Below are 21811 nucleotides of genomic sequence, written 5' to 3'. Positions count from 1 at the left end.
CCAGAGACCAGTTGTCCAAAGGAAAGCCAAGCAGAAAACAGAGGGAATGGCTGTAGAATGCAGGCACTAATCAACAGCGCCTGATCGAGCTGCTCCACACTGGCCTGGGTTTGAATCCTGGTTCTGGGACTTTATTAACTGTAAGGTTTGGAGCAAGCTGCATTACCCTTGTAAGCCTCATTAGTCTCATCTCTAAAACAGAAATGATGATGATGATGATGATGATGATGATGATGATGGTGGTGGTATAATTTCTACCCCATAATGTTTACAAAGAGTAAATGAACAGTGCATCAAAAGTGCAATGGACACGTTACATTGCCTCGTATATAGGCACTCAGTACATGATCATCATTATTTGGAACTTTTTAAAAGCCATTGACCACAGACTAAATTAAAAACACACACGAACTTTCCTTGAGCTTCTATATGTGTGTAAGCTCTTTCTCAAGTGGTCAGTGAAAATCTCAGCCATCAGGAATGAGTGGGTTTCCTGCTGGCACTGCAGACGCTCACAGCTGGCCATCTCTTCTTCTCCATGTGACAGGCTCTGTTTAGGGATGGCTGGAGAAGAACCAGGAGGAAGGCATTTCGAACTAGAAGTTTCTCTTCTGCAGAGAGAAGCTGGGCTTCTCACTGGAGCGAATTCTTCCAGCTCTGCCGCCTTGTTCCCAGCCATACTTACCTTTCGCCACCAGATTTCAATAGCAAATATACAGTCAGCGCCTACTATGTGCCAGGCTCTCATGACGCCATGGTGAGCGGCACTCTGAGAGTCCATCTACCCTCGCACCTCCTTCCTGGCTAGGATCTTCCAAGAGGCAGCCTCTCTGTTGGGTGATTCTGGCCTGAGTATCAGTTCAATATGGCTAGAGATTAACAAGTGTGGGGGAGGGGCTAGTTTTCACGGATTGCATCTTTATCCTCAAAACGAGCGTGTGTTTGTTTTGCTGAGTTCATGGAGATTAGGGGAAAGAGTGGCCCTATCTAGCTTCCCTGCCACAAAGCAGCAATGTGAATTTCTCAAGTCAACACACCCACTTGCGCCTACATTTTTCATCTTTAAATTAAAAGTTGGGAACTAGCTGCCATCAGAGATCCTTTGCAACTGACACTCTATATATACATCCACGATCAGAAGCCTGTTAATCCAAGATTTTGCTCGTTTTTACCTTTTAAATCTCTCTCTCTCTCTCTAAAAAAAAATATATATATTTCTCAGACTAATGTGGTGTTAGAACATTATAGCAACAAAAGCCTGAAGCAAGTACACTTTAAACATTTAGTGTCATGATCGTGAGAGAATCGCTCTGTAACAGTTTTGGTAACCAGACATATAGTTTTCTAACCTGATTGAAAAATTAACCCCAGTCATCCTCATCAGGATTACCATCAGCATCACCAACAAGGTGCAAAGGCTTCAAATGACATGCACCTGTAAGGACATTATACTGCAGCTGGGAGGCTGTCAAAGTTGTAAAGCAATGCAACTTCGGAAACTATACATGAAGCCACAGGGTGCAAAAATAAAAACCAAAAATAAAATACAGTGGCAGCTAGGGCACACAACGTAGAAAAGAGCATCCTCCAGACAGAAAAGCACCCACAGTCCTGGGTAGGTAACTTTCAAAGAGAACTTCAGAACCATGTCGATGAGCCCTTTTGTAGTGTAAAAGCAGAAACCCGTGAAGTTCTGTTCACCGAATGACCTTGATCCTTCCCTTCGGAAGGGTGGTTTTCGATTTTCAGTTGGGCGAGGCGTGGAGTCCGCTTGAGCTCAGCCGGCGGCAGGTGCCGGGCGCCCCCGGCCGCGACCTCCCGCATAGTCCCCGGGGCCCGGGCGGGCGGCGCGGGGGAGGAGCGCGGGCGAGGGGCGGGCGCGGTGGGAGGGGACGCGGAGCGGGGCGCGGGTTCCTGGGCGGGCGTCCGGTGGGCCGGCTCGGGCGCTCGGGCCGCGGGCTCACGAGCGCCCTCTGGCAGGCGCCGGGACGCCGCCAGTGCCCGCGCCGCCGCCGAGCAGCAACGCCTGGGACCCCGGGCGCCCCGTCTGCAGGTAGGTGAGCTGGGGTGGGGGCGTCGGCCCCGGGGAGGGCAGGGGGTCCGCGCGGGGGGCCGGGGCCGCGACCCGGCCGGGCGGGGTGCGGAGTCGGGGGTAGGCCGGCCCGGGTCCCGCTGCGAGACGAACGGGAAAGGGGGCGCGGGACGCCTGCCCGGCCGCCAGGGGACTAGAGCGCAGCAAAGTTTGGGCCACTTGCCTCCGGTGGCATCTTAAGCGCGGGTGGGGTAGGGCACAGCTGACCTTGGCCGTGTGGAGGCCACCGAGGCTGGGGCTGGGGGGCGTCTTCACTTCCTTCTCCTTTTCTCCCCTCTCACCTGGACTTACTGGGGTGGGAAGGAGGGAAGAAGGTGGAAAGTTTTTTATCCTTGGCAAATGCTATAAGGAGAGATGGTTGATGCAGATGGTGACCTGCCCACAGGTCTTGTTTCCTTAGGGTTTGCGAGACCAGCAGGCAGGGCTGCCAAGACTCACTTCTAAACAAAACCAAATTTCTTTTCAAGGTCCTGGGGCAGGGTGAGGCGGCTCTGTGATAGATACGGGGGGAAAAAAAGTGTGGTGCTCAATCCTGTAACCTCTAGTGAGATTCTCTGTATTTCGGCATCCAGGGCCACATGTTAAGAAAGTAGAGTTAAATATCTTTATTTTATTGAATTTTAAGAGCCCCAGTTATCTGTGTGAAATGGACTGTTCACGCTAAAGGCTTGGGCACTCCCTGTAGGCATGAATGAGGAGAGGCCCAAAGGTCTGGCCCCGCTGGAGACTCAGATTCTTTCCGCCTGGAGTCTGCCACTGAGCTGCCTTGTCCTTTGAGGTTGTGTAAGAAAAGGTTATTCAGCCATGAGGGTGAAGCCTGCGGGAAAGGTGCAGGTCTGGCCAGGGCCAGGTGCCCACCTGACCCCCTGCACTGGTTCTCTAGACCTTCCCCCTTGGACCCAGGCTTCTGTAGAAGCGGTGACCAGCACAGCCCCCCTTCCCTGGCAGGGATGTTTGGTGAAGGCGCCCTGCTCCTAAGCTCCAGGGTCCCCCCTCTCCCACCCCACACCCCAACCTTGTGAATCACCAACTTCGTTTTTCCCCCTAACTTTATCTCTGGTAACTCTTGTAAAATGGCAGGCTTAGGGGCGGATGCTTAATCTCTTTAAAAAATGCTGTGTCTAGTGGGAAGGAGGGTGACAAAGGAGGGTGACGTTTACCGATTTGGTTGCAAATTACTTTTGAAGTTTATGCACAGCTGTTTAAAATCCCTCTGAGATCAGTGCCATTGTTTGAGGCAGGTGTCTGTCACAGATTGATGTTGTTAGTCCCTTTTCTGCTGATTGCATGTACGTATATTTAAAGCCTAAGGCACAGGAAGAAGACCTTCTAAAACCTCCAAAGCCTCAGCTGTGAAATTCCTCCCCGTTAGTGATTAAGACTAAATTAAGTCATCTTGTTGGTTGTTGTTGTTGTTGTTGTTGTTGTTGTTTTTTCTCGCTCTCATAAACTTTTATCTCTGGTTTCAAGAGTAACCTGTTCAGCCTCACCAGCCTTTGTTTCACTCCTGTGATTTTCTTGTAAATTCTTAAAATGTGAAGTTCCAGGGAGGACTTCTCATCGCCACCCTTCAATGTGTCATGCTCACTTCCACCACCGTCTTGTGCCATGGTGGCTCAGAATGGCAAGAAGCGCTTGGGCAAGCTTCTTTGTGGGTCCTCCGGCTGGGTCCGCCTCCCTAGGATGGAAACACCCTTGAGTCGGCTCTGAATGTCCCTGGGTCAGCTACTAGAACTTTCATTTCTTCTGCTGTTGGCATTTCTCTTTAGATACACAAGGATATTGTACAATTATTTACACCTTCGTCCTCCTTAGCATCTCAACGATCCCTTTCAACTCTAAGACTCCATTTCCCTTGTTCAGAGCAGATTCTGGAGGCTCCCCTAAATTGCCCATTTGTCTTTGGTCATTTCTATGAAGGTCCCTCATTTGGTTGTAATATATTCGCTCTCTTCTGGGGGAAGATGCAGGATTTCATGATAGGACATTTGCCTTCCTTTAAAATAGGAATTAGAATTAGTACTTCCTGTTTTTAATACACGTCATATTTTAGATTTGCAGATTATGTTGTTTGCTCCCCAAAATATTGCAGATAGAATAATCACATGTGACTGTTAATAAGGGTATATTTTCCTCTCAGGTGGTTTCCTTTTTTAGAGTCTTCACCCTTTTCTCTTTTTTCTTTGAAGTAATTCTCCTAAATTGTTTAAAATTAAAAAAAAAAATTGTGATGAAAAATCCCAGGGAACACACATGGATCATGTGATTTCATATTTACATAATTTTGTTGTCCCAAATCAAATGTGCAATTGAAAGTAGAGAGAATTGGGGCGCCTGGGTGGCGCAGTCGGTTAAGCGTCCGACTTCAGCCAGGTCACGATCTCGCGGTCCGTGAGTTCGAGCCCTGCATCGGGCTCTGTGCTGACCGCTCGGAGCCTGGAGCCTTGTTTCCGATTCTGTGTCTCCCTCTCTCTCTGCCCCTCCCCTGTTCATGCTCTGTCTCTCTCTGTCCCAAAAATAAATAAACGTTGAAAAAAAAAAAAAAAAGTAGAGAGAATGGTCTCATGGTGTCATGCACAGCATTTGACTTCTTCATGTCTGTCCATTGTAGTAAAACTTCCAGTATCTCATTTTCAAATTTTGCCTGTTCATGCCTATTCTGGCTGTTAAGGAAGAGATCATGAGACACTCAGAAACACGTCGAGGCAGAAAGTTGAATTAAAAGGTATTTTCTTGCAATAAGGGAAACATCTTTCAATATCCTAACACATCAGGCATTTATACACAAATCCACCTTCCCCTGTCATCTAAATATAACCCTTGGGGCAAAGGGAGAATCAGAGTTTCAGAAATTAGTTTCTGTTCCGCGATTAAATTAGCCCATTTTTAAAGTACTCTCTTTGGCCGGACATGCTTCTATAGGTTGATGTTAACTTTAGTAATATTCATGATAATAATCAGAGCCAACAAAAGCAATAAAATAATGGTTTGATTGATGCAGTATTACTTATCATTTGCGTGCCAGGTATGAAGCCCAGAATTTTATATTTGACAAACATTCCTATTTCATGTAATCTTTGCAACGCTTTTATAAATGGCATATTATTATCATCATCACCACTTTCATTTTGCAGGTGAAGAACCTGAGTCTCAAGGAAGTTGTATCGCTTGCCCAGGTCTTAATAGCTCGTATGTCTGACTCTGACACAGAGCTGGACAACCTACCAGTTAAAGGTTTTGGGTTTTTGTTTTTCCCTTAATGTTTATTTATTTTGTGTGAGAGAGAGTGCAAGCAGGGGAGGGGCAGAGAAAGAGAGAGAGAGGGAGATACAGAGAATCCCAACACCAGGCTCGAACTCACCAAGCACGAGATCATGACCTGAGCCGAAATCAAGAGTCGGATGCTTAACCAACTGAGCGCCACAAGTGTTTTCAATCGTGACAAAATGGTACACATACCACAAAACTCATCATCGTAACCATTTTGAAAGGTACCTTTCAGTGGCGTTAGGTACCTTCACACTGGTGGGCAGCCATCGCCACCACCTATCAACAGAGCTCCTTCATCCTGCAAAACTGAAACTCTGTCCCCATTTAACACTCCCCGTTCACCCTCCCGCCAGCCCCTGGCAACCTCCATTCTTCGTTTTGTCTTTCTGAATTTGACTACTCTGGGCACCCCATATACGTGAAACATACAGTATTTGTCTTTGTGAGACTTGCTTACCTCACCATAAGGTCCTGCAGATGCATATGTGTTGTAGCATTTGTCCGAATTTCCTTCCTTTTAAAGGCTGAATAATATTCCATTGTGTGTGTATATCCTGTTCTGTTTATCTACTCATCTATTCATGGACGCCTGGGTTGCCTCCACGTTTTGGTTTATATATAATAACACTTTGAACATGGGTGTATAAATATCTCTTTAGGTCTCTGCTTTAAATTCTTTTGACTGGATTAAATGGCAGTTCGGTATATCATATTTTGAGGATACATCATCCTGTTTCCCGCGGTGGCTGCATCATTTCACATTCCCACTAGTGCGTAAAGGTTTCCGTTTCTCCACATCCTCGGCGACACTTGATATTTTCTGGATTTTGTTTGTTTTGATAGTGGTCATCCTCGTGTGTTGTGAGGTGGTAAGCAATGAGCTTTTCACTAAATTGTTTGATGCTAGACTCAGGGGTCTATGAGTCTCCTGAGTTCATTGGTCTTTCCTCTCTCTCCTTGTTTATGTATGTTTTTCTAGTGCAGAATCACTAGAGCAACCACTATTCGAGCATCCCCTGAAGGACCAGGGAAACCAGGGCAGGGGGGCTCTTGAAAGATAAAAGGTCCTTCTAGGAAGGGTTGCCCCTACCTATGTGAAGGACCTCGTGATGTAGAAATAAATGGTTGTTCGGGGCACCTGGGTGGCTCAGTCGGTTGAACGTCCAACTTCGGCTCAGATCATGATCTCGCAGTCCATGAGTTCGAGCCCCATGTCAGGCTCTGTGCTGACAGCTCAGAGCCTGGAGCCTGCTTCGGATTCTGTGTCTCCCCTCTCCCTCTCTCTTTCGGTCTCTGCCCCTCCCCCCCTCACTCCCTGTCTCTCTGTCTCTCTCTCAAAAATAAGTAAACATTAAAAATAAAAAAGAATGGTTATTAAGAATAAAGGAAGCATGGTGTTAGTGCTAATAACCTTAAATGTGTAGGACAGACCTTTTGCAGATTAAAGGCTGGATTATCTCTTGTAGGCAACCAAAACAAGGCAAATTCTTGGGACATCGGAGAGAGCCAAAAGGTTGATGGCTGTACTTTAGTTCATCAAGCTTTTGTTACGAGCCCCAGAGCTACACACTGTACTGTCTAACTCGTAGGGGAGAGGCAGACAAGTAAAGAGGAAATTACAAGGCAGTGTGATAATTTCATCATGCATGTATATTGTTATGTGTCGGTTTATGCTATGATGGTGTGCAACTGTATTATATATTTGTTTATTTCCTGCCTGTTTCCTCCTCTGGAGGGTAAACCCTGTGAGGGCTAGTGTTTCATCCATAGCTGTATCCCTGGCTGCTATAGCAGGGCCTGGCACATAGTAGGCCTGCAATACATAAGCGTATGGTGACCATGCGAGTGCCGTCCTGGGGATGTACATGGTGCTATGGGAGCACTTGGATTTGGAGTGTCTGAGAAGATATCTCAGCGGAAGTGATGGCAGGTGGCAGTGAGCCCGGTGAGGGTGTTCTAGAAGTGGGGATGGCGTTTGTAGAATGGCCTGGCAGCTTGTGATCATGACATCCCAGCAAAGGAAAGGAAGAGTCTGGCTGGAGCGCAGCAGGTGAGTACAAGAGAGCGGGGTGAGCCCGGTGGCTTCCCCTCAAAGTGTGTTTGTGGCATCCACTGCCACTCTTCAGTTAAAAGTACAAAGAGCAGGGGCGCCTGGGTGGCTAAGTCGGTTGAGCGTCCGATTTGGGCTCAGGTCAAGATCTCACGGTTCGTGGGTTTGAGCCCTGAATCGGGCTCTGTGCTGACAGCTCGGAGCCTGGAGCCTGCTTCAGATCCTCTGTCCTTCTCTCTCTCTCTCTCTCTCTCTCTCTCTCTCTCTCTCTCTGCCCCTCCACTGCTCGCATGCTCTCTGTCAAAAATAAGTAAGCATTTTTTTCTAAAAAAAAATGGACAAAAGGCTGACCCTTCATTGCCCTTGCCTCTCTTATCCTCCTGCTCGTCCCCTGCCCTCTGAGCTGTTCACCCTGAGTGAGCACTAAAATAACCCATAAGTAGAGTGCTGCCAAGACACGGCTGTTTCCAGAGCAGACCACGTGCTGAGTTCACGGTCAGATAAGATGACTCTTCATAGCCCAGGTGGCCAAGAAGCCAAGTCTTTCATGAACATAAGACGAAATGCCCTTCTTGCAATTTTGGGAGAAATGCGTTTCAGTTGCATGCATGTTTAGAGCAGCGGTCTTAAACCGTCTCTATTCCGTGGCTCATTCATGGACTGATTTCAGTGGTGCCAAAACAGGCCTCTTGCACCATGTTTTTTTAACCTGCAAGACACAATCCATTAGTGGATTATGAAATTAATGTATTGCTTTGTGACAAGCTTCTCTTTCAAAATGAAATAGAACAGAAAACGCTAGCACCCATTTCATGTAGCAACAGTAATGATTTCATGAAGTTTTCTATCATGGAATTTAGGACATAGTCTCCTTCTCACCTGTTTGAAAATTACAGACTCACGGCATTTAGTTTTCTGTACCCTTCCTGGTAAGTCATGGGATCACACAAGCTCAAGGCTGGAGGGAAGAAGGAGAAATGGAAAGGAAAGTGACATTTGTTAAGCGTGCGGTGTGCCAAGTGCTGGGATACATGGGATCACTTACTCTAAAGCCCTGTGTGTCAGATGGGTCTTTCATGGTTTACGGAGGAAACGCTGAATCGTGAAGACGTGAAGAAACTTGATCAGGGATCGCACAACAAATTGTTAACCGTGAACCCTGATCTCTTGGCTCCTAATTTAATATTCTTTTTTATGCCTCTGTGGGTTGTCTTCCCCAAGTGTGTTCATCAGTTGGCTGCTTGGGGAAGATATTTTCTTGAGGAAAGTGGTGTAACCGTATTCACATTTGTTAGGAAGAATGGAAACTTTGAGAGGTATCACATCAGCTTCTTAAAGGACTAGATCAGTGAGGTGGAAATAGTGTTGATTATATAGACTGGGAATCGTTCAACCTGAAGTTGACAAAGATGAAAACAGCTACTCCCCCCAAAGCTGTCCCCCGGACGAGCATGGGTGGTGCCATGTGAGATGACATACTTTCCGTCCTAAAGCCGGGGACCCTGGGGCCCCTGTCTACTTCTCCCAGTTTGTGTACAGAGGTTGATGAGTTCTACTGAGCAAAACTGTGCAACTATGCAAATTCATGACGCTCTAATTCTGCGATTTCTAACATCAGCCAGGCTCTCAGGCTTTCCCTGGCCAAGCCTCCTTGCTTTCCACAGCAGCCACTTGTGACCACCACCTGCCAGCCCAGCCCCCTACCCTCAGCCTGTTGCCTTGCTTCCCCCTTCACTGAGCAAAATGGAAGTTTTCCTGATGAGAACAGACTGACTTTGTGATCACAGAGCTACAGCCTAACTTCAGCTGGATCTACCCTCCCATCCTTCCTTCCTTTTCACAATGAAAAGAAAAAGAAAAAAAGATGCCTCATTCTCCTGGCTAATAATCTTCCTCCTCCTTTGGTGCTCTGGGACCCATGCCTTCCCCATTCTTGGGCATGTTGTTCTCTTGATTCTGTCCTCTCTCATCTGTGTATTCCTTCCCTCCCTCCTCGCTGGCCCCATTCTCACTGCATCAAACACGCCTAAATCCCTTCCCTGTTCTAGCTACTTTTTTCTCTTTCTTCCTCCTCCTCCGTGCCACACTCCTTAAATTGTCCTTTCCGCCTGCTACTGTTTTCTCGCTCCACATGTCTTGCCACAGACATCTGGCTTTGCCTCTACTGCGTCTTGGGAAACTCACACTCCCTGTTGCCAACTCTGACTAAATCCCACTCCTCTCTGAGTTGATTTCTCCTCAGCGGACCGTGCACTGAGCACTCCTGCAATCTTGGAGCAATGTTTCCCTTCCGTCCCCTCTCTCTTTCTTCCTCTTTCTTCTCCTCTCCTTTGCAATCTTCTCTGCTTTCTGTCCCCTGGGAGGCTGATGATCCTCACTTCTCTATTCCCGTGGCCACGCCATCCCTCATTCATCTTCCGAGCCGTGTCCTCGCTCGCCGCTACCCAAAACTTACCAATGCAAAGTTCTACCGATCTTTTGCCGCTACTTGATGGATGCATTCGGTACCGAACGCCCCAAACTGAACACATCACCTTCCCCTTTCTCTTGCTGCAAATATTTCCCTACCGCTCTTTTCTGTACCTGGCACTGGCTTCACCTCTTCTCACACAAGCAGAGGTCCTCTAGATGTTTTTCCTTTACTCCTCACCCCAAACCACATTCTGTGAGTTCCGTCCTCTGCACCTCTTCATTCCGTCCACCCTTTCCCACCTTCCTTTCCTGCTCTGTGTAGAGGCCACCACTGTTTCTCCTCTGTGTTACTGCCAGAACCTCCTACCTGGTCTGTGACTATAGAAAGTTCTCCATGTTGCAGCTGGAGGCACCCTTCTAGAACCCAGATCTCAGAGTGTCACTCCTAGTATTAAATTCACCAGTGGCGACCCAGTACACTTGGAATGAAACCCAGACGTTATCACATGAATCGGAGTGTTCTGGTTGATCTACACTCCCCTGTCCTCTCAAGACTCATTTCTCCAGCAACACACACATCCCATTCCTATAAGTCCAAGCCTCTTTTGTGTTCCTTAGCGGTCCCATGCATCCTGTTGCCCTCATGGAACTTTTTTTTTAAATGTCTATTTGTTTTTGAGAGAGAGAGAGAGAGAGAGAGAGAGAGAGAAACAGTGCATGGGCAAGGGAGGAGCGGGGGTGGGGGGGCACAGAATCCGAAGCAGGCTCCAGGCTCTGAGCTGTCAGCATAGAGCCCGACATGGGGCTTGAACTCATGAGCCATGAGACCATGACCTGAGCCGAAGTCGGACACTCAACTGACTGAGCCACCCAGGCGCCCCCTGCCCTCATGGAACTTTATGCTCAGCCTCAAACCCCTCCTTCCTTTGGTGAATTCCTGTACATCTTCAGTGCCTCACTTAGATAAGTTAGAAAGCTTTTCCTCATCCTACAAATTTGGATTTTATTTCCTTCTACACGTTCTTAGAGGGCATATGAGATCATCCGTATAAAGTGCTTAGTACCACGTATAGCATTTAGTAACCAATCGGTAAATGTTAGCAACCACAGCACCTAAAATGTATTGCTATTGTTTGTTTCCTTTTAGATTCCCCCAATAGATTACAAGCTCTCAGAAGGCAGACAGCACATTCCTACTTATTCTTTGTGGAACGGCCAGCATCTGTCACCGTATCTGACATATACGGGAGGTTCTCAATAACTATTAGTGGAGTAAATAAATGAGCCATACGTTTTAGAACATGTTGTGTGTAAGAGACTATGTGCTAAGTGACAGAAGAAAGGAATCCCAAACTAGGGGTTTAAATATTTGCACAAGTAGAATCATTATCATCTTGGCCCCAGTCCTCTGAGTCTGAATACATTCTAGAAAGTAAGAGCCGGAGGTAATGGGAAACATTCAAAGATGCTAAAGGCAATTTGCTACAAGGTAAAAACTCCCATCTCCCCTACTTATGGTGTGATTTTCTCCCTCTGTCACCCTGAGTCTCTCACTTTGATGACCATTATAATGCCAACAATAAAAGGAAGAAAAATTAAACCGAGAATGATCAGGGAATACAAGGTCATCTTAAAATATTCTGAGAGGCGCCTAGGGGGCTCGGTTGGGCGTTTGACTTCAGCTCAGGTCGTGATCTCGCGGTCTGTGAGTTCGAGCCCTGCATCGGGCTCTGTGCTGATGGCTCAGAGTCTGGAGCCTGCTTTGGATCCTGTGTCTCCTCCTCTCTCTCTGCCCCTCCCCCGCTCACGCGCGCACGTGCTCTCTCTCTCTCTCTCTCTCTCAAAAATAAACATTAAAAAAAATTATAATATTCTGAAATACCCTACAAGCAAAAGGATGAGGCAGTAGGTAAACATTAAATGTAGATATACCAAGAACTCAAAAACTATTTTAATGAAAAGAAAACATAAAAGAATAAAAGAGGTAAAAGGACTTTAATGAAATGATAAAAGGTGTTACAGAATCTTCAGAAAAAAACAACACAATCATCTTGGAAATTCATTAAGGCAGGTAACAGCAGGAAAGGTAAAAAGTAAAGGACTAAATTCAAGAACAAGGATGATAAAAACATGTCAAAGATAAAATCATTGAAAGCATTCAAAGAAAAATGTTATATTTTTTAAACTTTTAAAAATAAATTTTCTCTTCTCTTTGGTCAGTTTTTTTCATGTTTATTTTTGAGAGAGAGAGAGAGAGAGAGAGAGACATGGATTGTGAGTGGGGCAGGGGCAGAGAAAGAGGAAGGCACAGAATGTGAAAGCAGGCTCCAGGGTCTGAGCTGTCAGCACAGAGCCCCCAGTGCGAGGCTCAAACTCATGAACTGCGAGATCATGACCCAATGCGGAGCTCAAACTCATGAACCACGAGATCATGACCTGGGCCAAAGTCAAATGCCTAACCAACTGAGCCACCCAGGTACCCCTCTTCTCTTTTTAAAGTTTATTTATTTACTTTGAAAGCAAGAGAGAGAACATGAGCATGGGGAGGGGCAGAGAGAGAGGGACAGAGAGAGAATCCCAAGCAGGGTCCGTGCTGCCAGAGCAGAGCCCAATGCAGGACTCAGTCTCAGGAACTGTGAGATCCTGACCTGAGCCGAAATCAAGGGTCAGACGCTTAACTAACTGAGCCACCCAGGTGCCCCTCAAAGAAAAATGTTTGAAAAGTAAAGAATAATAAAGTACTTCAGGGGGCTCACTTAAAGGTAGACTAAGCCAAAGATATGAAACCAAAGGGGGGAAAAATACCATAATCTTTTAAAGAAGATAAAAAATAAATCCCAGCAATAAAACAACGAAACAGGCACATGCATAAGTTCCTAACCATAAGTAAGCCACAGCTAAGACATTAAAAGTGGAGTGTAGGATGGGGCGCCTGGGTGGCGCAGTCGGTTGAGCGTCCGACTTCGGCCAGGTCACGATCTTGCGGTCCGTGAGTTCGAGCCCCGCGTCGGGCTCTGGGCTGATGGCTCAGAGCCTGGAGCCTGTTTCCGATTCTGTGTCTCCCTCTCTCTCTGCCCCTCCCCCGTTCATGCTCTGTCTCTCTCTGTACCAAAAATAAATAAAAACGTTGAAAAAGAAAAATTAAAAAAAAAAAAAAGTGGAGTGTAGGATTCTGGCTTGTAACCAAAAAAAAAACCCACCTAACCTTTATGAGATTTCAGAGGCAGATTTCCAAGCATACTTTGTTGCACGGATAGCCTTGTGTTTCAGGGAAAACAAGCACTGTGGGTTCCACTGTGGCCTTTCCCTCAAGTGGAGTGTCAGCATGGGGTCTGCTAAGGGCCACCCAGTAGTTACACTCACCTTTGCCTGTAGAATCAGGGAGACGCTTCTCACTGTGCAAGACTTAGCCTCCTCTGCATTCCAGCCGCAGTGACTTCACCATCCCAAGTATCGACTGTTCCTTTGGGAAATAAAATAAGGAAGCCCCCTAAACTCTAAGTGCGTTCCTGCCTCTGTTCGTGAAAAGCTCTTCTCAACCAGAGTCCCTTTGGGCAATTACAAAATCGGTGTCCTTTCGCGATCTACCTTTGCTGTGTAGCTTATAACGTGTTTATCCTCTCTCTCATACTTTCTTGCGTCTCTGGGGCCTTGCAGTTTCTATCCAGCTCATAACCAGAGCTCAGTAGTGATACTTTAATTCAGCTCGTATCTCCTGAGAAGGCTCACCTAAGGGCACGTGTCACGTCTTCCGCGTCCTTTTTCTTTAGCTCGTGGCACCGAGCTCAGGCTGCATCTGGTCCTGAAGGGGATCAGGAAGCCTCAGGGAGTCGGGGAATCTATTTTATTTTCCTCCAAATGCCAGTGTGAAGGATTCTATGAATATGACATTTCTCAGGGCCTGATCGTTAGTATTTAAGAGCCCTAAGCTCTGCAATTTTTGTCCGTATTTGCAAGGTTGGCTTTAGGGATCTAAGTGAAAAGTGGTTCCTAGAGCCCCAAGTAGATGGTTGCAATTTGCTGTGCTGACTTCTGGTAGCCAGTCCCTACCTTGACATCTGCCTCCGTAGTTCTCTGGTGCCTTCTCTACCCAACAATCCCAGGCTCCTTGCTAAGTGGGGGCATAGGGTAGTTGGTACACAGGGTATTACAAATCCAAATTAGAGAGTCACTTTCAGTGGAAGAGACTGCAGAGATGCTCTGGGGTCTTGTGGCCTCACGCCCTGGCCCTGCTTTTGTCCTGCTTTTCCATGGCCACACCAGTCTTTCATGGCCATCTAGCTATGAAGGCGAATGGGAGGGTCATAGACGTGGGGGCGAGGAGAGAAGGAGCTGTTCCCCATTCCGGTTTTCCATATTGACCAAAAGGTGCACGAGTTGGATGAGGGGTCTCTAGGATTCCTGGTGATCCTAATATTTTGTAGCTGTTTTCTGGGAGTTCCTTTGATGTCCACATATTCACTGGGGTGGTACGGTATTAGATAAGTGTCAAGGTTCCCAGGCTCTGGCTAGCCCATGTGCATGCATTGGTGAGCAGTCTGGGTGACGAGCCAACGTCACCAAGAGAAGAATGTGTGACCCTTCACCCACACATGGAACCGTCGTCACCTAAACACCAAAGCCATCCAGCTCTAGTTGGCTTTGTAGCAACAAAACATCTTTCCTTCAATGTTAGTGATGCTTGTAACATGCCGAATTCTCTCAGATACCGTAACAACCGAGTTCTCTCAAAGTACTGGTCCTCCAAGAGGAGCAACCTACCTTGCCCAGCGGTTTTTGTTCCTGGAAGATAAGTGAATGAGGAGCAGCAGCCAGAGAGGATCTTCCCTCCTCTAAGAAGGGAATTTTTAAAAAATTTCCTCTGCGTTAGTTACTCAGAAAGAATAAATTAGCATGGATTTTTATACATAGGCTCTTTGGAAGGGGTGATATTCATAGCAGCCATAAATAAACTCTTTCATAAGAGGGACTTGAATCTCCCTGCCCCTCACATATAACCGAGTTTTATAAAAATCCTTTTCATGTTGATGAAATAATTCAGTGACAAATAGCCTGCATAATTCCAAGTTCTGGAGCAGAGACAGCTGAAGTATTTGCCAAAGGCACAGCACAAGGTACTTGAACCTTCCTTCCTCTGTTCCAATGAAAAGAAGGATTTGACTAGTGGGATTCTTTCCTAGTTCCCGGGCACTGAGATTTGTTAATATTTACAGTACACTTGAGATCTGAGAGGGAAAGTGCTTTAGGAGAGTAAGCCACATGCACAGGAGGAAAAGGCTTTTTGTCACCTATTAAAATAAATGTGACATATTGGACACACACAAAAAATAGTTGCCAACGTTGCTAAGCGTAAATTAGCACATGATTTTTGAAATTAATTAAGTGAAACTCATCCATTAGTCGTTTCTCCTGGGTGGAGCTGGTGGAGAGAAATGTCAACACATGACATCATATTTGAATTTTGTTTCTTCAATGGAAATGAAAGGAAGGAGTCCCTCCCGTCCAGAGAGCAGACTATTAACTATTCACAACACAGAGCATATATGTTCATTTAAATATATAAAATTGATTTTCTCTTGAAAAAAAATTATAGATATTTTCTCATGGAAAAATAATCTAGTCTCTTGGGTCTAAATATCTAGACCTAGAGAGAGATCACACTATTTAAGTACTGTTCTATCTCAAGACACTTTGCAATACAGCTATGAAAGCAAACTGTAAAGAATCCCCAAACATCCTGCAGGTCTAACAAGTGAAACATATATTTGTTTGGGTATTTGTCTAGAAACCACCAACAGGAAAGGTTAGACAGAACTCTGGGGAATTTTAATCCGCACGCCGCATTTTCTTAGCCTTTTGCAAGATGGAATCAGAGGATTACATTTTCTAAGAGCTGCCTTTGAAAAAGCTTGAACACTAATCAGTTAAGTGTGACATAGGCTTGAAATGAGATTTGGGAATAAATAACTGAGGGTGAAGTACAACCTAACACATATAGACAGTGGGCTGGTGCTATTACCCTGAAATTGTCAAGGCTGCAGTCTATGATTTATTTGACCCAGAGTGCTGCTTTGGATGTCAATCGCTGCGTAATGAACGTCCCCCAAAACTCAGTGGCTTCAAACGGCATCGTTCTATTTGCTCATGATTCCCCGGATGCGGGATTTGGGCTGGCTCTGCTCCTCTGGGCCTCACCTGAAGTCTCTCATGAGACTGCGGACAGATAGGAAATGAGATCTCCTTGAACTTGTTTTCGTGGTGATTAGAGCCTCAGAGTGAGTGTTCCGAGCACCCAGAGGCCAAAGCCGAGGTCTCTCAGGGGCCACACTGAGCATCAGCACTGCTGCGCTTGCCTGCTCAGCACGTCAGGCCCAGCCAAGGTCACGGGCGGGGGCGTTAGGCTGCACCCCTGCGGGGCAAGGCTGAGCAGCATTGCAGAAGAGCTGTGCAGGGCACAGTGTGGTCACGGCCCTCTTTGGAGACAGGGTCTAGCACAAGTCTTTAGGCCGTCTGGTAAACCATGTCACAGAGGGGACCTCACGTTCGTGTTCATGTTCAAGTTCCCACGCATGCCGGGCTCTGCTGACAGAGGTGCTAACGCACAATCTGAAGGCAGCTCTCCACTTCACAAGTCCACGGTGACTCCACGTCGCCCGCGGAACGTGAGTCAGAGCCTTGGCATGGCTTGCCGGGCCCTTCCCACCCTGTCCCCCCCCCCACCGCTCCTGCAGCGTCCCTACTCAAGGGCCTGAGCGCCTTAGGTCTTCAGCTGGTCCACGTGGGACCGTGTGTTGGCACTCCCCCCCCCACCCGAATCCCCCCGGACACACGGACACATCCCCCGTGTGCCTGGGGTCCTGCAGCGATGGCACTGTCCCCTCCCGTCCCCGCTGCCGGTGCCCACGGAGCGGGCATCTGTCTCTCTCTCTGCCGCCCAGCCCTCGCCTTCAGCAGACAGCCCCCACCACCATCGAGTGCTGTGTACCATTTACTGATGTCAGTGTCCCAGGGCGATGGCCGTGGAGTCCAGACAACCCCAGGCAGGAGGAAGGGGGGGTGTGATGAGGGGGAAGGTGAGCTGTGTGACGGAGCCCGCGTGGCGGGTGCAGCACGAAGTGCAGGGAGAGAAGGCACTGGATAAACCCGAGACAAGACACGAGCACAGCAGGTAGAACAGAAAATTCAGTGAGCTGTGGCAAGGGCAAGGCACGTCATGGTGAAGACAGCGCCACACAACCTTCCGTCACACCAGCCCCGTGGCCTCCGCAGAGGTGTTCGAGGAGCCTCCCTCCGGGGCGTCCCGGACCCGAAAGGACCCGCCGGGACACCCGATTCAAGCACTGTGTGTGGCTCTCAGCCAGTGACCACCTGTCCTGAGAGGGCAGAGGAGAAGCTGTGCAGACAGAAGGGAAAGCATGTGGGACAGTCATTCCCAAAGCCGAGACGTCTATTGTGTCACTGGGGGGAATACCTCGTCCCTCAGTTGACCGGATCACGTGAACGTGACACTGATGGTGATGTGCTGGGCTCCGGTGTCGAGGCACAGGGGACATGGTGTGACTGGGGACAGGTGAGCTGGCAGCTAAGCCCTGACCAGGAAGCCCCGCCTTGAAAGAGCCCAGAGTCATCTTCTGGCTGAACTGTATAGGAAGTAATCATCGTGCGAAAGTCTTTTTCCGGATACCAGATTCTGCGCTGGTCAACTTCTGTCCATTAGCTCATCTGAGGTAGGTTCTCTTATTGGCCTCACTTTGCAGGCGAGGAGACAGGTGAAGCAGCTTGTTCGAAGTCACAGAGCTGCTGGATGTAGGAGCTGGAACTTGAACACAGACAGTTTAATGCTCTAGTCTCTACTTTGTGCCACCATGCTTGGCGAAGCCTGAATTCCGCGATATGCTGTAGTCATGGACTCGTTTTTTAAAAAATGCTCCTTGACGCCGGTATGAATTCTGAGACATGAGTTTTGAGAGTTCCTCCCCTCTTTATATCTCAATTACCGTTTGGGGCACATTGAAAAATGGCAAACTCTATCATAAATGGACACACACGTGTACCTGTATCCTGGCCGCTATGACTTGTAAAAGATCCATGAGAAGAAAGTTTGTTTAATTAAAAATGAGTGAGGAATGCAGCCAGATGAACCTTTCTGTAATAATAACGTTGAAGTCTGAGCTTTAGCTTTATGGGATTGTTCTAGAAATTAGGTGAAGGGTATATTGTTATACTGTGAGGTATACTCAAGTTGTTTTTTTAGCATATGCCTGGTGTAACTTTGTAATTTGCTTTTTGGTCAGGAACCACTAAGAAGGTTCACATTAAGTTTCTGATCTTTTTATGTCTATTATTTGTTAATTGTTATTACTTGACAAGTACCTGAAGCACAAGATTCCAAAAAGTTCAGAGACCTTACTTTTGCCGATGCTTTCCAAAGATTAATTTTTTTCAATCCCAAGAAATGTGTACTTTATTATTTTCTTGTTGTTGGTCTGCAGAATAAAATCAGGAATATAGTAGATGCTTCATTGTTGAGCCAAACGACAATTTTCAGAGGTCGAGCAATTCACTCAGTATAAATAAGTTATAGCCCTGAGAATATCTAAGTAGTTAAGTCACAATAACCGCCAAGGCACAGGACATCGTGATCCATTATCTCAGAGGCAGAAACCAAGTGTCTATGTTTTGTATGACTTCTGTTTTAAACTTATCCTTCCATCTTTCCTGGACCCCTGATGTGTCAGTACATTTAGAGGGAAATTCAGCCACAGAGAAGGGAAAGGAGCCGTGAACAGGACAGAGGGTTTTTTTTTCCCTCTTGGAGTGGACTTCCCAGCAAATCAAAGGGTGACCTCTTTTGGAATGCGACTTCCTCCCTGATCTCACAATACCTTCCGTTGCACTGCCAGAAAGTTCTCACTTCACTTTACTCCAGTACCTGAAATTCTGTCAACTAGAAGTTTAGGGAACAGAGATCATCTTAGAAATGCCCCTCCTGATGAAGTTTCCTTCCCACGCGAGAGGGGCTTAATCAGTAACTTAGACAAGATAGGAATCTTTTTGAGAAGGAAGGCTGGAATGTATTCAGTCCACAAATGTTAATTGATCAAGCACGTCATTGGTCATTGGTCAGGGATTGATCTAAGTGTTGGGGGTGCAGGGGAGAGACGGGGGCCCAGATCTGGCCTGCATGAAACCTACTCTCTTTTGGAGGATAAAGACAATAAAAAAAAAAAAAAGGTAAACAGTACCTAAATGAGATCATTTAGATTGTGAGGGAGCTATTAATCACTGAAGAAAGTGAAGAACTAAGCAGACAACTTTCTGGAACATGGCCTGCTCTTAGACTACTAAATACTTTGTTTTTATGGAGAGTGAGGGAGAGGAAAAGTACACGGTATTTTTCTGCTACAAAATTATGGCTAAAAAAAAAAGGGAGTGCAGACAAGTCATGAGATGACAGAAGACCATATTCTGCCCTTCCCTGGTCCCAAGTAATGTATAATTCCCATTTTCTGCATTCCTCTCTGAAGCCTGGGGCCATGGCTACTTTTCCATCACTGTGTTCCTTTGTTGGTACGTGCCTGGGACATAGTTGGTGTTCAACCAATATTTAGAATCAGATTATTATGGTTCCTGTTAGCAATGAGGAGCAATACCTTAAAAATATATATATATATATTTTAAGCTTATTTATTTATTTTGAGAGAGAGACAGCGCTCATGCAAGTGGGAGAGGAGCAGAGAGAGAGAGGGAGAGAGAGAGAATCCCATGCCAGCTCCGCACTGTCAGCACAGACCCCAAAATAGGGCTCGAACCCCCAAACTGTGAGATCATGACCTGAGCTGAGATCATGAGTCAGACGCTTAACCAACTGAGCGACCGGGAACCCCTAAAAAAAATCTTAATTTTGTTCTGCCTATTGCTACAACTTCTGCAGGTTAGCACGTGAGCAGAAGACAATTAAAAGGTGACCTAATTAATTCCCACTCGTGCGTTGCCAGCCCCAAAGCTTTCACTTCCTATCTTCTTCATAACTTCCACATACGCCACATCTGAAGGGGTGCGCCTTGCTGTGCTTGAGAGCACGCTCAGTACTCTAAATCCTTCCTTGGGAAGGGAAGGACGCTTCTTCATTTTTAAATAGGGTCTTTTTCTCCCCACCCCCCTTTCTTAAATCCTAAGGATAAAACTGTCTCTTAGAATTTTCCCCAAATGTTAATAATACTGAGATGAACATAGTCAAATATGGAATGTTAGCCTGTATAAATAAGAGTCATTCTCCCCAGACTCTTCATTTTATTTTTTTATTTTTATTTTTTTTAAATATATGAAATTTATTGTCAAATTGGTTTCCATACAACACCCAGTGCTCATCCCAAAAGATGCCCTCTTCAATACCCATCACCCACCCTCCCCTCCCTCCCACCCCCCATCAGCCCTCAGATTGTTCTCATCTTTTAAGAGACTCTTCATTTTAAAGGCAAGGAGAGTGGGACTCAAAGGAGCCAAGCAAGACACTCAGAGTGTCGCAGCTGGTTGGGGGTCAGGTCAAGATCACACTGTAGACCTCTTCACTCCCACTGTTTTTAACTCTGACTCCACACCAACCTTAATAAATACCGGTGATCTCCCGTGCCAGCCTCAAAAATTCAACTTCAACTTAAACATCTTGCTTCTCCTCCTGTATCAAGGTGACCCTATCTTCACAAGTGAAAGGGGCGTGATCCTATAAATGACACTATTCCAGCAAGCAGGGACTCTGCTGAGAACATTTGGCTCCCAGGCACTCTATGGAGTCAATCCACCAGCTTCCCGGGCCACAGCAGTTTCCCAGACCTTCATGCTGTGCCCATGACGCTTCCTTGCTGAACCATGATCTTCATTTCTTTACCCCATATCTTTTATCTCAGTTTTCTGGTTGTATTTTATCTAAGTCATCTTTACTTTAGTTGAGCTAAACCTGTGGTTTTGCAAAAATCAGTTGTGGGTTTCTGCATAGATCTCCATGTGTTTATGAAGCCTTTAAAAAAAATAGCATTCTATGATTTCATCTTTATTGTTGTATGAGGGGAGATTTGTTTTCCTTAAGGTTTTTTTTTAAAACAAATTCAAAACTGTTTAGAAGAACATACTTTAAGAAACCGAAACGCTTTTCAAAACTATAATTTTAGCCCCAGTTGAATTCCCTTAAAGTTTTAAAGTTTGATTGTAATGAAGAGAGCATGTGGCTTTTGAGCCTGGACTTTATGCTTAAAAGGAGAGACGCTGTTTCATGTTTTTCAACGTGGCAGAGATTTTGGAAGGCATCTTTCGTAGCTGCTGTGGAGGAGAATAGGCAGCATGCAAAAATGAGAGGGTGGTAATAATTAGGAATCTACTGTAATAATTGAGAGAAAATATCTGAAGTTCTCAAGCTAAAATACTGAAGAGTTGGGATCAAGTACAAAATAACCAGATAGGATTCACAGGACTTGTTGCGTAGTTGGATACAAAGGCGAGGTAAAGAACTCAGCCTTGAGTCCAGTATTTGTAGCTTGGGAGACTCAAGAGATGGCCATTGCCTTGATCAAGATGGAGGAGAGAGGAGAGGCGTAGGCGCTGAGGAAAAGATAGAATTTGTAGTTATTTTGGTTGTGTGTAGAGAGCTGGTGGAACACCCCTTAGAGAGGTCCCAAACATAGCTAAAGCGTAGCATTGAAGGACGTGCGAGTATAGTTCAAGAAAAACATACCTTGTGAGGTTATCACTGACTAGAAGATCACTGAGGCCATCGGCATGGATGAGATTGGTCAGAAAACAAAGTCAAGTCCAAACCTGGATGTATTCCATAATATCCAGGCAAAGCAGTCTGGGCCAACACAATAGACGAAGAGTGGCCGAAGGGATGGAAGGGACACAGGAGGGAAGAGGGGCAGTTGGCATGTGACATGTAATATCGAGGAGACAGAGCAAGAGCGAGCCAGTGGATCTGGAGGTGGGCATCATCACTG

The 21811-nt window shown here is 46.4% G+C and overlaps 1 protein-coding gene across 1 annotated transcript in view; it reads left to right on the top strand.

Moving 5' to 3' along the window:
* The first annotated feature begins 1951 nt into the window (after window positions 1-1951).
* The window catches only part of PRKCQ (protein kinase C theta), a 186793-nt gene continuing 166933 nt past the window's right edge, over window positions 1952-21811 (top strand). Inside the window, exon 1 of the mRNA XM_045462522.1 lies at window positions 1952-2053. The gene's annotated coding sequence lies outside the window, so the exon portion shown is untranslated. The remainder of the gene's footprint in view (window positions 2054-21811) is intronic.

Source organism: Leopardus geoffroyi, chromosome B4 (assembly GCF_018350155.1).
Source record: "Leopardus geoffroyi isolate Oge1 chromosome B4, O.geoffroyi_Oge1_pat1.0, whole genome shotgun sequence".
In the NCBI taxonomy this organism is placed as follows: domain Eukaryota; kingdom Metazoa; phylum Chordata; class Mammalia; order Carnivora; family Felidae; genus Leopardus; species Leopardus geoffroyi.
The sequence above is the reverse complement of the archived record's forward strand: the minus strand, read 5'-3'. Positions and strand labels throughout refer to the sequence as shown.